We start from the raw sequence: 15,533 nt of genomic DNA, 5'->3' as shown, positions 1-15,533 counted from the left end.
ATCCTGTCACATTGCTAACATTGAGGAGTGCACAGTCAGCCTGATCCCCAATCTCTTAATCAAGTATATCTTGCCACCAAATGCATGAATTCTACAGGCAGTAGATTCAAATCTCAGATTTCCATACCTAATTCCTCTTAACAGAAAGCAAGTTGCTGGAGTTGACATCCCTTTTGCAGACCTCATTAAATTATCTGCCCACAGAACAACTCAGGGATTTACATTCCACTAATTCCCCATCCCCAAAGTAAAATGGCTTGTTAGGCTCTTGCATCTGATTCTTCCCAATCTCTAAAGTTAAATAAAGCCTTCTTCATTTGCATTGTAATGTAAATTTTGTGTTAGATATCTTACGTAATAAATTCGTGCTGGGCACGAACTTTACTCTGCTAGAAAAATAAGTGGGAGCAGGAGTACAAAAAAATCAAAGTTCTGCCTTCCACCTCTTAATTCAAAATGCACTTTAACCAACATGCTGGTGCTTGATTTTGGCACTTCCCACTATGTTGTCAGCACAATTAACTTCTCATTCTTCAGTTTCAGAGATGTGCTCAGGAATCAGACAATTATTATATTTAATTCACATTAAATGCTATTAAGATCTTATTTAAAAAAAAAGAAGCCGTCTCAAAACACTGCTTCCTGCAGTATTTTATTTTAATTTGTAATGGTAACAAGATATGTTGCTGTTGTTGTTGCTTTTGTTGTTGTTTTTATTATTAGTATTAACAACATTATTAGTATTATTATCTGTCTTTATATTCTGCTCCCCATGGAAGTGTGGAAGTTAATTAAAGGGGTGTCTCTCACAAATAAAATTTCCTTCTCAAAAGAGTCCTCCACACACAACAGCAAGTTAATACTCCATCTGTGGAGCTGCCAAGCACCTAAAATACAAACTCAGTAAAAGATTTACCTGCCTACAGCTCTGCTCTGAAAACAAACCCTGGCAGGGTGAGCACCAGAGAGGGCATCTCTTAGGAGGGGTAACATCCTTTGCTGAGCATCTCTGCATGCACAAATGCTGCAAAGACAAAGCACTAAATAATCCAGGGCATGCCAAACCGCTGCCTACGAGCTCCCCGCGGCTGCTGTTTCCTCTGCTGGAGGAGCATGGTCCAGTGAATCCTTGATCCCCAGCTGCTCACAGTTTGTTCTTTGAGCGATCATCTCTCTAATTTATTTATCCAGTTTTAAAAGGAGCTCTGCGGAGAGGCTGCTCCCCTCCATCCACAGGGAGCACCAGGAAGGAGCTGAACTTCTGCCTCTGCTGCTTCTTTGAGACACTTGATGAATGGTCAAGCCAGTGGGAAAATAATCAGGCCCCAAGTGCAACAGCAAACACCAGCAAGGGAGGGAGTTCTCTCTGCCTCATCGTGCCTGACGATACTCACAATAATCCCAAAGAGCTTTGTGTTCCAGCTCCAGCAGGAAATGCCATTTCCACTCATAAAACAAGATACAGCGTATTTTATTTTCATCTGATCCCTAATGGAACAGCAATAATGTGGTTTTTTGGGTACAGATCAAAGATACCTTTGCTGTAGTGGTTTGAACATCATTAGATTCAGAATCCCCCTTTTTAGCACAGGGCAATTGCACAGCAATGGAGTAATTTTTGCACTTAAGAGTGGTCAAGTAGAATTGGCAGGAATTAAATCAGATAGCTCAGCATAACTCAAAACTTGTCTTTTTCACAAGCTACTGTAATATTTACTGCAGTTTTCTTATCCAAAAAGAGGTAAAAATCAGAGGACTTTAAGCAGAGCCCTGAGCTGCAGGATCTGTGGCTTAAGCAGAAGTGGGTTGAGCAGCTGCATTTACATTTATTCCATTGCTACTGGAGACAGATGCAAAAGGGAGCATCAAATATGCAGAGGGAGATTGGCACCACAGGACATCTCCTTCCTGTGGTACAGATGGATTCTGTGCAGGACTGGTGGCTGTGGGAACTGATAGGACCCAGCAAACCTCAAATACATGTAGATAAAACATCATGAACTGCCCACAGGGACAGCAATGGAGCCTAAGGATCCTATTCCCTTTTCTCCACCTAATAAAGGTGTTCAACTACAGAGAAAATCCAGTGGAGATTCTTTGTAGTTTGTGGAGGAGGGGGCACCTGTAGCATGAAGTTCTGTCCTGGAATATGGTCAAAAACCTCGAAAAATGCCCTATTTTTCAAATTATTAGGGGTGACCTGAGAGGGGCACCATGTGCTGGGGTTTGGTGTTGAATTGTATTAAAAATGTTGAATTGTAATAAAACCCATCTGCCACACCAGCCTCAAACCAACACCCTGAGAGTGAGGCAGAGATTTGGCAGAGGAGCTGCCAAACTGACCTGGAGGCACAAGACTGGCAGTCAGCCCTTCTAAATTACAAAAGTCTAGTCCAGTTTTCATAGAGTGGGTTTTTCTACCCTATTCCTCTTTAGAGTCTGTGTGGACATTCATCCTTTGAGTAAAGGATGTGCCCCAAGGACTTCCCTCAAGGCTGAGTGAAAAAGATTTGCCTTCAGTTGGTGGGTGAGTTGCATCAATCTCTGATAATTGTTTGTTTTGGTAGCTTTAACATGATTTCTTTAATATTGCTTTGATTTAGTGCACTATACTGTCTGATACTCTAAGTTGTTTTTAGCTTTTATGCTGCGTAGTAAATAAACCTGATTGAGTTATTTTGTTCTAATCATTTATCATAAGGAATAATCCATTTTCATAGACATATATCTGATTTGCCACCATTAAAATCTGAGGCACCAAGTTGTAAAACTCAGACTGTTGACAAGTCTGAGTTCCAGCTGCCTGGTTCCAGCTGCCTCCAGGCTCCTCTCAGAGGAGTTTAGAAAGGAAAAGGATCCTCTCTGCACTTCATGACTCAATGGGAGTTTCTCAAACTTAGTCTGAAGCTTCAACCGCACCTCCAAAATGATGCAGAGAATCCTCACTGGAGAGGTGACCCAACCTTGCAGTGTATCCTACACAGGCAGGATGATCCCACAGCAGAACCAGAGAATATCCTGAGCTGGAAGGGACCCACGAGGATCATCCCAGCCCAGCTCCTGGCCCTGCACAGGACAATCCCAACAATCCCACCCCAATCCTGAGAGAATTGTTCCAATGCTCCTTGAGCTCTGGCAGTCCTGGGGCCATGATCAGTCTTTGGGGAGCCTTTTCAGTGCTTAATGACCTTTTAAGGGAAGAGCCTTTTCCTGATTTTCAACCTAAGCCTCCCCTGACACAGCTCCAGCCATTCCCTCGGGTCCGGTCACTGGTGACCAGCGAGATCAGTGTCGGCCTCCCCTCTTCTCATAATGAGGAAGCTGAAACACTCATCTGTAGGATGGAAACGTTTTCTGCCTTATATCACTGCACTTTAGAGAATCACAGAAATGCCAGGATGTATGGAAAATCATGCTGTGAAAAGCTGACAGAGGAGTTCAGCCAATTTATGTGAATGAAGGGAGAGAGTCCACCAGGGCACACCTGTGACGGTGTTCACGGGGTCTTAGGATGCAGGAAGAGACAAAGACCTGACTCCATGTTTCAGAAGGCTTGATTTATTATTTTATGACATATTTTACATTAAAACTATACTAAAAGAATAGAAGAAAAGGTTTCATCAGAAGGCTAGCTAAGCTAAGAATAGAAAGGAATGATAACAAAGGCTTGTGGCTCGGACTCTCTGTCCGAGCCAGCTGGGCTGTGATTGGCCATTAATTAGAAACAGCCACATGAGACCAATCACAGATGCACCTGTTGCATTCCACAGCAGCAGATAACCATTGTTTACATTTTGTTCCTGAGGCCTCTCAGCTTCTCATGAGGAAAAATCCTAAGGAAAGGATTTTTCATGAAAAGATATCTGCGACACACATCCACAGGGTTTTCTCTCTCTCAGGGTTTTGGAGAGTGCAGCCTCCCTCATCCCAAACTCCCAACCACATGTTGCACTCCTCCTTTCCCCATTGCGTGAGGCACCAGGAAGGTGCAGCCTTCCCAAACCACCTACCCCATATTCCCCCTTGAACCCGGCGCTTTACCCCAAAGTTCAGAAACCCAGGCTTGTGCAGACCCACTTGTTTCAGGAGTCAAACTGACGGTTCTGTAACAATCCTTGAAGTTAACAGAGACATTAAGACCCATTTCAAAGACATGAACACCCATCCCCTCACCCATGGAATTGTTCATAAAGGCATTAGAACACATCTTCCCTATCCAGGACTGGACTTATGGCTCTGTTTCTGCGTGATGAATTCAGGGGGCATCTCTCACCTCTAAACATTTACTGCAGATGTAAACAAAGCAGGAAGACAAACTAGGAGGAAAAGTTATTTTTTAGACTCACAGAATCACAGTCTCACAGGATGGTTTGTGTTGAAAGCAACCTCAGAGATCAAACCTTGTGCCATGGGCAGGGATGACACCCATCAGATCAGGTTCCTCAGGACCCCATCCAACCTGGACTAAGTTGTTGCACTAATTTTCCCCAAGCCCTAAAGTATATTTACTGTGTTGTTACAGTCAGCAAAGGAAGAACAGTTAAATCTACCTATTCTGGCTCCAAACTGACTTTCTCAGCCATTTCCCCCCCCACACTTTTTCTTCTTCAAGACCTAATTGTGCATGTTGAGGAATAGTTTACAACAGAGCAAAGTAAGAGCTCTAATTCTGATCTGTCAGCAAACCCTTTTGCATAGGTGTAAATCATCCAGCAGAGTAAAAGTCAGGAGAAATATGGACTGCTACGTCCAGGTTTCAAGCCACACAATATTCTAAAATAAAAGCATCATGGATTTCCAATTTACCTGTCACTTGAAAGTATTAGGAGACGTGGCACTATTTTTCTTACAGGAGCTTAGGGGATGGTCTGTGGCTGTGTGGGAAAAGGAGGGGAGGTATTTCAAACCCCCCTGACAAGGCTGAAATACCATCTCTAGAGAGGAACACGGTTTGCACTTCTGCTGTTCAGTGGTTCTGCATTAAAAAGCAGGAATTTCTGTCAGCAGCCCTCACAAATTTCATCACAGAAGTGCAAACCTTAGCAAAATTTTTCATGGCTTTTTCAATACCTATTTTTAAATACCTTTTCCATCATGGCTTCTTAAAATTAAATAATCATAAATAAAGAAGCAGTTATTACTGAAATAAGGAGAATGCTGGCTCCCCTGCAGGATTTGACCAGCTGCAGGCAGCCAGTTACTCATCAACCACTACCAGCAATTCAGATTTGTGCTTTTCAATGGAATTATCTGCCAAACAGTTTATGAGACACCCCCTTAACCCTGCATCACCTACAGATTAGCTCAGCACCGCCTCAGACTCCATCTGTCAAGCCATTGCTGACAGCTCTAAAAAAGGACCCCATGGGAAGCAGCCCAACAATGTCACTGCCATTAGTCACTTCTCACTTTGTTTCTCTTTCTCCCACCCATAGTATTCCCAAGGAAGTTTTATTTTTAAAAGTTTCACTTTCTTTCCTAATGGGAGAGCCCCTTAAATCTTTGGAACCACCCTGTTAGTACTTGAGATATATTACACCTCCTTCTCCCTCATTATGCAGTAAGCCTCTTAGCTTCTGAGAGGCAGAAATTAATTTAATTTGTCATAATTTTATTTTGATGAACTCTGATGCCTACTGATCGTGGTAGTTATGGTTCTTTTTTTTTTTCCTTCCAGGTGCTGATAAACTGCTTATTTCTTCTTACCTATTCTTGCAACTTCACTTACGCTGAGGTAAACCATCCTCCTGCACCAGATTTCTGCAAAAAGCAAACAGATCCCTCCCTTCCCAGCCCAAGGACCTCAGCTGCCCTCCATGAGCTCTAAACATTCACCCAAATTTCCGAAATTGCCCCGAAAATCCTTTTAGTGCCCTGAGATAAAGGCACCACGGCTGTGACCGCTCTGATTGCTTTGCCCGTGCTCTCTAATTCTGCCCTGCCTCTCACATTCCTGCATTAACCAGGGGACAGCAGCTCAGCATCTGTCACAGAGAGGTCGCAGGGATGCAGGGATGTGTTCCTGCAGCAATTCCCAGCGGCAGAGCCGGCGGTGCCTGCAGCAGTCACCGAAAGCAGCTGAGCAACACTCAACCTACAGAGCTGCTATCACGCCTTCCTTCCTGTGATTTGCTGCAGCTCCTTGCTGAAGCTTGGATTGGAGCTGCCTTTCCAGGTTTTTCAGAGTTGGGACTCGATGATTTTTAGGGTTGCTTCCAGCACAAGACATTCTGTGATTTGGTGACTCTGATTCTGCGCAGGGAAAGCTCAGGGTCGCTGCTTTTAGGGCTCTGTAGAAGGAGTTAAGTCAACTTGGAGGGGAGAATTAAAGACTTTCTGAGTCCTGCTTGTAGTCCAGAAAAAGACAGAAAAATGTTATATATTGTAGAAAGAGTTTTAGAAACTGGTGGAAATTTCACTGCAGGGGGGTTGGAACTATATAATCTTTATGGTCACTTCCAATCCAAACCATTCAATGACTCTGGGATGAAAAATTCCCCTGACCTGGAATGGCAGAGATGCGGATGCTGTCTTAGTTTCATCCTCAAATCTTTCTGTGTGTGGGCTCCAACAAATGCAAACTCCCTCTTAACAACATGCTCGTTGCAGAACACGGGCTGGAAGCTACAGACTCAAAATCCAAAATAAAACAAACCCCAAGGACTTCATGAAGATAAAAACGATGACTTTTGAAACAAGTTTTCTCATAATTTATGCTCCTGTAGATTATCTTGTGTGTTTCAGCATAAAGAACCACAGAGATTGCTCTGAGGGTGCACAAAGGTGCCAGAAGGTGCCCTGCACACACACATAGACTCACAGACACGTATGTGGGAAAGACAAATGGACAGGAGATAAATGGCACTGCAGATTAATGGAGTCTATTATACTTTCCACGCTCCCTCTCTTGGTTTTAGCATTTAACATGCATTCAATGCTCGACAGGGCACTGTGAAAAGCAAAGATGAAGGGTTCTTTGCTGATGTGAATGAATGATTGCTTCAGCTCTCCTTGAGAAATCACAATGGAACCACTGTTAATAAAAGAGCCAGTACTTGGAGGATGAAAAGTTTTGGTAAAGAGAGATGTAGATTTTTTAGGTTTTATTTCCATATTGAAAGTTGCTTTTGCTGGTTCATGTGGTTTTTTGCCACCAAATTTTTTTCAGTGGCGAGAGCATGCAGAGCAAACATCTGCAAAAAGGGAACAAATCACATCAATTTCTGAGATGTAGGCATTTTCATCCCAGAAAATACATGTTTCATTAAAAAAAAAAAAACAAAAACCCGAACTTTGCTTAAATCCAGGCAATTTTAATTGAAAAATGAATCCATTTCACTCAAACCACTGCAATGATTTTTGTTATTTTGTGAAGTGAGCAAGAAATCAAAGGCAAACAAACAGCCTGAGACACTTTTCAGCTGGCTGTGGTTATTTGTGTATTTCTAGTTAGGGGCATTAAAGCACAAATGCTCCTGTGTGTATGCTTAAATTAAGAGATGTGCCCAAACCCGGTTCCTCCATCAGGATTTAAGTGAGAGGGAAAAGGCATTAGCAGCAATTGTGCCCCTGGAATTGTCAGTGAGGAGCAAACAGGCTGTCTCATAGAGCCGTGAAAAATGTCCACCCTTGGACTAGCAGGAAATCTAAACAGAAAGGCAATGACCAAGCAATTCTTCTGCAGTCCAAAGAGCAAAGCCAGGTGGTTTATCATCTCCAGGAAAGTCAGCTTTAAGAAGCAGCAGACAAATATCCAGAGCCCTGCAGGGACACGGTGCCTTCATGCACAGCCCTGGTAGGAATCAGGAGCTGTGGGGTTCAGGAGGAAGCAGCTCAGAAAACACATTTGTTACCCTGGTCCCCAATTTCATCCCAGGTTATAAATGAAGGAAACGTCACCATGAAGTTCACAGACCAAACTGGAGCAAGGTTTGATTAACACTGGTTTTCTTGATGGAGAATACGAAGACGATGTTTCAAAACAACAGCACTGGGGACACCAGGTTTGCTAGAAATACTTTTTAGACACTATAAAAAGACTTCATAAAGCTCCACACTGATGTTAACAAATAGCGCACTGAAAATATCAATTATTTAACCTATCTGTGCAATGAAAATGGATTGGTATCTGCAACAGGTGTTGAAGATGATGCAAACTCCACTAACAGTGACACAACATGCAAAGAAATCCACTATTTAGCCAACTCCTGCTCTATTTGTTTTTCTTTGGTACCATCACTGGCAGAGGCAATGGCACAGCTTTTGGCTTCCAAGACAGATGTTTATGGATCCCATAAGTTGGGTTTCTCCTGCCATCTCTTTCTTTTCCATTTGGAAACTCCATTCAGGAGGGACAAGATGATTTTGGGTTTATTCACCTAGTATCTAAATGCAACTTCACAAACAAGTCCTGCTTCAAACATGGCTCATCCATAGAGTCCATGCCCTTCTAAACAGGAAAGCATCTTTTGGACCTCTCATTACACAGATAGACTCCTTTCTGTCCCAGAAAAACCAGTCTTATTATGCTTTGTTTATGTCCCACATTTCACCTCTCTGGTCCCAAACCTCTCTCTCACATGTCCTACAGAGAAGGAACTAAATTTTCCCTCCATACTATTTTCACACTCCCAACAATATGAATTTCACCAAAACCAAACACCATCCAGAAGGTGTTAGAAGTCCTCTAATTCCTACAACAAAAACAAACAAACAAACCAATCCCAAACAATTTCATTCCAAGAGTTTGCTACTATCCTATTTTTATATCAATCTCCCTAAACTCAGACGCTCAATTCCAAATTCCTGTGTAAATCTCCTCAGCCCTGGTGAGGAGATGAGGCACATCTGGAGTGCTGTGTCCAGTTCTGGGCTCCTCAGTACAGGAGAGACACGGAGCTCCTGGAATGGGGCCAGTGAGGGGTGATGAGGATGATGTGGGGACTGGAGCATCTCTGATAGGAAAATGCTGAAGGAGCTGGGGCTGTTCATCCTCAAGAAAAAACAATGAGAGGGGACCTCATCCCTGTGTCAGTGTCTGCAGGGAGGGCTCAGAGCAGGGACCAGGCTCTGCTTGGTGTTCCCAGCCATGGGACAAGAGGAACAGGCAGGAACTGATCCCAGGAAGTTCCACCAGAACAGGAGGAAGAACTTCCTTCTGAGCACTGGAATCTTCCATAAAGGCTGTGGAGTCTCCCTCCCTGCAGGTATTCCAGAGCCATCTGGACACAATCCTGGGCCTGGAGCAGGGAGGTGGCACCAAGTGACCCCACTGTGGTCCCTTCCAGCCTGACCCATTCTGGGATTCTGCATTCTCAAAACATTTCCCCAGCCACACCACCTGAGCTAAGACAGGACCTCCTGCTCCAAGACATCACACATTTATAAAGCCACTCCCAGTCCTTATCTGTCCAGCTCCAGCATATGAGGAAACAAACCAGGACTTCTCACTGGTGCTCAGATCACGTTTTCCCTGATAGGGGATGTCCAAACCACTTCCTCACCCACCCAAAATTCATCCCACATTTATCCCCATCACCATGTCCTGATCCAGACCTGCAGCTCTCAGCCTGCCTGGTGCAAAAATATTGGGACCAGAATGGGAAGCTGCAAACTGCTGCTGCTTCAGACAGAAAAAATAAAATTACCTTCATGACTCCTTCTGAAGGTGATCACTTCCTCTGCTGCTGAGAATGACTTTAACTGCTCCATGTCCTGTGGGCTGGGGCTCTCTGCTCTCACCAGTGCCATTTCTGCTCTCTCTGAACCATCCTGAGCAGATCCCTCAACTCCCCAGCAAGAGCAAACACCAAGTGCTCCATAACTTTGTTTTTCCTCTCTCCTCCACCTCCTCCTCTGCTGGAAGGGGTTTTGGAGTACAGTGCTATGCAGAGAGGGAGGTCAGCTGGAGCAAAGAGACATTTTAAAGTACAAAGTGAAGCGTAAAAGTCGATGTTGGTAACAGTGCTGGCGCTTTCTGAACACACTCCCTTGAGGCGCTTGTGCCAAGATCTATTTTTTCTCTTCTTTTTTTTTTTTTTTTTTTTTTTTTGAGCAGAAGACAGGAGAAGAAAAAAGTGTGAACATAATATAAGGCAGGAATCAGCTTTAAAATATGTTTGCTTGATAGCAGGATTTTTTGTTGTGGTTTTATTTGTTTTCATACTGTACTTTGTTCTCAAAAGCACAGAGATAACTGGAAGGAATTGCGCTGGGAAGAGAAATGGATCTCAGCAGCCTACTTGCCACCTATTGCTCCATCCCTTATACTTCATATGCCTCTTTAAATCTGACATCTCTGCAACTTTCTGAGCATAAGGGCAAGCTGTGAAGTACAAGGCAAATTAATATATTTATCCCACACAGAGTGCAATGCACTCAAAATACAGAGTCTAAATCTCCAAATACTTTTCTTTCTCCTTCACTGTCCTTTCCATTCACCTTACATTTCCCTCTGCCTGGCAGTGCTTTTCGAGCAACACTTTAATTTAGCAGGCAGATAGATGTATCTGTCTCTTTTCAGGAATGATTACCTTTCCAAAACAGGCAAAAATCTTAAAAGAAATGCCACTAGTGAGACTCCTCTGCTCATCAGCCCCACATTTCATTACTTTAAAGATCCTTCAGGCTCTCAGGTGACAATAATGCATAATTTCCAGCGTGCCAGAAGTCGCTCTTCCCCACCGCCCTGCAAGTGACATCAGACCATAAAGCAGACGAGCACTTAGATTACAAAAACACAAGGCACTTTATTGGCCCATAAAACACCCGCTAGAGCGGCCATGTGAATGAAGACCCCATTTTGTGGGGCAATAAATTTTGCACCAGCACCCAAAAGAGGCTGGTATTACAGGAGTTGTGCAAATCACCACCCCTGGTCCATGACAAAAAAACCGCTTAGACTGTGGCCAGGATGATTTGTGCCTCCACGACAATTAAAATGCACCACTGGTCGTCCAAAAAATTAAACTTCAAAGAGACCCTGCCCTAGTAAGAAACGAGTACAAATAGATAATAAAAGGATAAACAAACAGAATGAAAGACCTGAGGAAGTCCATTACAAATCACCAGGCTCTGAGGTTTGTTTCAGGTGAGGCAAGGCTCTCTTTGTGCTGGCAGGAGCATTTAATGAACTCAGATACAGCAACTCTCTGTTTACAGGGAGGGCCAAGGGAAATATCCAAGCTTTCCAATCCATTCAGATGTGAAAACTGTGAGCCCCGTTATCAGAAACCTCTGCTGCTGATAGCAAATTTGTTCTCTAGGGGGAAAATGGATTCAGCTTAAGAACCACTGTTAAGAGTCCAATGCAGGCGCTTAAAAGAAAATTACCTGATGAAAGATCAATAATGTTTCTCCTCTCCCTGAATCGAGGCTCATGTGCAGAATAAAAAATTTCAGAGACTGAGCCTCTGTTGCCTTGCTTCAACATGAGCCATTGCAAATGTAACCAGGGTAGGAAATTACATTTATTTAAATATTTAAAATCATGTGTTGAAAATCACATTGCATTTGTGCAGGTAGGGACCCAAAAAGAGAAGAAAACAGAGAAAGTCACACTTAGTGCACTGTAAAACCAGATGGAGCAGCCCAAACGTGTTTCCTTGCAGCCTCAGTGCTTAAAATCAGCCTTTCATAAAAAATGGGTAAGTGTGCTAAGTTTATGCAACAGCTGCCAGAAAGTTGAGCACATGGATCCAGCTGAGAAGTTCCCTAAATGAATCCAGCAGCAATGTCCATTGAAGGACCAAAGCACCACAGGAGAGATGCTACTGAAGCATGTGACTGACTTTTCTTTTTAAAATAAAAGGATTTGACATCAAAACAGGGTCAGGCTGAAATGCAAGAAGCTAAAGGGAGTAATCCTAAATATAATTTTTTCCTTTTCTTTCCTGAATGAACAGAAGAGTTTGTTCACCTGAAAATGGACGTCTGGAGTACAGTGAAAATCTGGAGAATTTCAGACACATGATATTTGGATAAATGGTGATGGATCAGCTGTTATAGAGCAGAGATTTTCCTGTCCTTGTCAGCTCACTAAAATCCCTTTGTTGATGTGTGCTGTGGTAGCAACAGAAGGCACATGTCAACTCTAAATTTCTGAACTGCTTTTGAGTGATTTGAATCAATAATCTTGTTTGATTTGAATCAATAATTTTTTGAATAAAACCATTGAAATAAAACGTTTGGGATAGTTGATTATATGCAGAGCCATGCCCTTGGGTCACAACAATTCCCTGCAGTGCTGCAGGCTGGGGGCAGAGTGGCTGGAAAGGGATCCCTCACTATCCATTGTTAATTCTTTAATTGAGAAAAAACAGTCAGTATCAGATATCCCAAATCCCAAACCACTTCTTGGTTTGGTTTTTTGTTTCAGGACTTCTCCCAAGTGAACAAACCACAAACGCTGGGTGAGATCCAGACTCATGACCACTGATGCATGTGACACCCAAGCCACCCTTCCAACCACCTCTTCTCAGGGCTGCACCACCCTGGAGGCACCAAAACACAGACTGTGGCTCTCTAGTTACTCAAAAACCTGTAGGAATTGAGTGTCTGCTCCTTCCATGGGTTTAAAAACACCAACTCCCTGGAGACAGGCAGATTTCCTGCCCTTACAGCTCTTTCGCTCTCCAGGCTGACGATTCCTGCACAGAGAACGCCACAAATCAGTTCTGCTGTCAACCCACAAGCTGTGCACTGGCTTCTGGCTGGAATATTCACCTGGATCCTTCACCCTTATCCCAAAATTGCTGAGAAGGTACAAATATAAGCCAGCTGGAGGCATGAGGCCAGCATGGGTAAGTGATAAGACAGGAACGAGTCCCACCATCTCCCTTAACTGAGGTCTACAGACACCTGAGGCTGCCAAAAGCCTGATCAGAGTTGGCCTTGTTCTTGTTGTTGGTCCAGGTGACAACCAGAAAACCATCCCAAACAACATGATTTTGTGATGTGTTGAGCTCTGCTCAGATTACTGGATTGGTGCTTTTCCCCAGAATTTATCACCCTTTTCCTTCCACCACTTCATTCCAAGGGTAAGTGAGGGCTATCTCTGGTCAAAAAAAAAAAAAACAAGAGTCTATCAAAATGTTTGGAAAGCCCTGAAGCAGCCACAAAATTTAAATAAAATAAAATTTAAAAAATAAAATCACTGCTTCCTGATTATCTACTTTTCCTCATTAATGACAAAAAATTAAAAGAAATTAAGTCATCACTGGGTGGAACAGCAAAGAGAACTGTTGATATTTTTAGCTGCACTGCCAAACAGAAATGTTCTGCCCATACATTCCACCCTGTTAGACCAACATTTAGCTGGGTATTTTGGGGCTCTCTAAGCAGCTCCATCAGACCAGAGCGCCCACAATGGTCCTGGCATGGCTGCAGCCATTCCCAGCCCTGCCTGTCCCTGTCACAGGCAGCCACAGCTTCAGTTCAGTAAGATTTCAGCAGATTTTACACCCTTGGTGAGATAAAATTTTGTGCCATACTTTCTATCTCTTACAGAAGATAAAAAATCTCTATCAGTGCAGGATCTTATCTACCCTAAAAACTCCCATGAAGAAACTTGCTGAGTCAGCTGTATTCCTTTGAGTGCTCCACATCAATCCTTTGCATAAATGTATTAATTTAATGCCACTTCAAAAGTGTGCTTTATTATTATTTTAGAGGCTGGAAGATGTCAGAGATAACCACAAAGAAAGGTCTTGGGTGCTGTCTCACTGAGAGCAGAAAATAAAACCAGCAATCCATAGCAGCAGCTTTCTAACAATGATAGAAAATCAAATTTTCAAATGCCTGGATATTTGTCAGATCACATCCAGAATCAGATCGGGGAACTCTTTTCTCAATAGAAAGAAAATATTGCAGAAATATCCTCTTCCCTTCTGCCCTCCCTCCCTGGAGAGCTGATTTTTAACACTCCTTTGCTATTTCCCAACCAGCCTGGCACTGTCCAGGACAGTAAATTGGAGATGATAAAAAGTTTACCAGAGTTTAGACAGCATGCCTTGTTAGAAGAGCCCAGCAGTTCAGTAACAGCTGTTGTCTCTTGAGAAAATCTGTTTGCAGATGGGATGGTTGGGGGAAATCCAAGGTATTTCAGTTTCAGTTAATTGTTAAAAATTCAAAGCAGCTTAGAAGGCATCAGTGAAACCACACAGATGTTAAGTAATAATAATAAAAAACTAATAAAACTGTGGGTTCAGGAGAAAGCACTGACCATACCAAAGCCTATTTCATATATGCTGGCTTTTTCCATGTTTCCTGTTCAGCAGAATAAATTTTTCCTTTTGTTGTTGAAGAAAATAACTATTCCTCACTTGCACAATAAGATGAAATTTAACATTGTGACTGCACTAGCTGATTTGTTCAGATGTTGAGTGGAGGAGCAAAAAGATTTTTTAAAAGCTGGAGGAAATAACCTTAAAAAGGAGATGTTTTCCTACCCTGCATTTTCTGTTGGATTGTCTCTTATTTTTTCCTGCTAAGATCAAAAAACTGAGGTCACCCCAGACTGCTCCTTTCCAGCCAAATATCCAAGTGTCTCACATCAGCTTCCCCGTTCAAAACTTTTTGTTTGGCTTTGTTTTTTATTCCACAATTGACTCCAAGGACAATTTTTCCTCTGCACTGAAAGCACTGGCCAGGTGCACACTGCTCCCACAGAGAGCACAGCACTCGCTTTTCCTTTTACAGCACTATTTTAAAAAGTGCATTAATGAGCCAGGTTACTTCTGTTTTAACATTCTGGCTTCTTTCCTGCTTCAGTTCCCCCTTTCTGTTGTACTCAGAATTGATTTCTGCTTCTTTCCTCCTGTTTTCTCTGCCTTGTCCGTGGGGCCGGGAGGTTGACCCAGCACAGCAAAGTGATGCTCTCATTTGGGGCTCTCACTGCACTTCAAATGCTGGCAAACAATATTGAAATCTCATTTTAGGGCCAAGATGTAATTGGGTCTGAACTTCCCTCTGGTCCTACCCTGACGTAATTCCATTACCTTTAATGGAATTACTCTCGATTTGCACCGGTGTCTTGAATTGAACTTTTGCTTTTCAGGATTTATATACCTTGTTTTCCTACCATTTAAAACAAGAAGCCAGCCAAAGTCATTTCCAACTCATTTTCCCCTCCCCAATAAATTCAGGCATTATTACAGTTTATCTCTGTGACCTCCACTTGCTCTTGTACATCATCCATCTCATTATTCACGGTTCCTGCAGGACTTTGCATTCCATTATCTCCTATTTATAAACCCAGATGTCTGAGAACAAAAGGGGGCAGGGTTCTCCAGAATACACCTTTGTGGCCTCTTTACAAATTTTCTTACTCATTTCCAGCTGCTCCCTGCCTACAGCCTCTTCTTTATCCTCCCGGAATTTGTGTTCTGTCCTTTAAACACAGCTTCCCATGACCCACCTTGTGACTAAGAAAAGGAAGAGCCAAAGAGGCGTTGCAGATAATTTGTGAAGCAGCAGAAACATAAAGAGACATTTGACATTATCCAGTTTTTAGTTCAGTCCAGGTGGGAAACCAT

General features: G+C 42.9%; 1 protein-coding gene across 4 annotated transcripts in view; it reads right to left on the bottom strand.

The window, feature by feature from the left end:
- The window catches only part of TSNARE1 (t-SNARE domain containing 1), a 470,571-nt gene that overhangs the window by 260,582 nt on the left and 194,456 nt on the right, over positions 1 to 15,533 (bottom strand). The window lies entirely within an intron of this gene.

The sequence above is a fragment of the Melozone crissalis genome, unplaced genomic scaffold (assembly GCF_028551555.1).
Source record: "Melozone crissalis strain CALT ecotype California unplaced genomic scaffold, PUWL_Pcris_2 ptg000002l_1, whole genome shotgun sequence".
Taxonomy (NCBI): domain Eukaryota; kingdom Metazoa; phylum Chordata; class Aves; order Passeriformes; family Passerellidae; genus Melozone; species Melozone crissalis.
The sequence above is the reverse complement of the archived record's forward strand: the minus strand, read 5'-3'. Positions and strand labels throughout refer to the sequence as shown.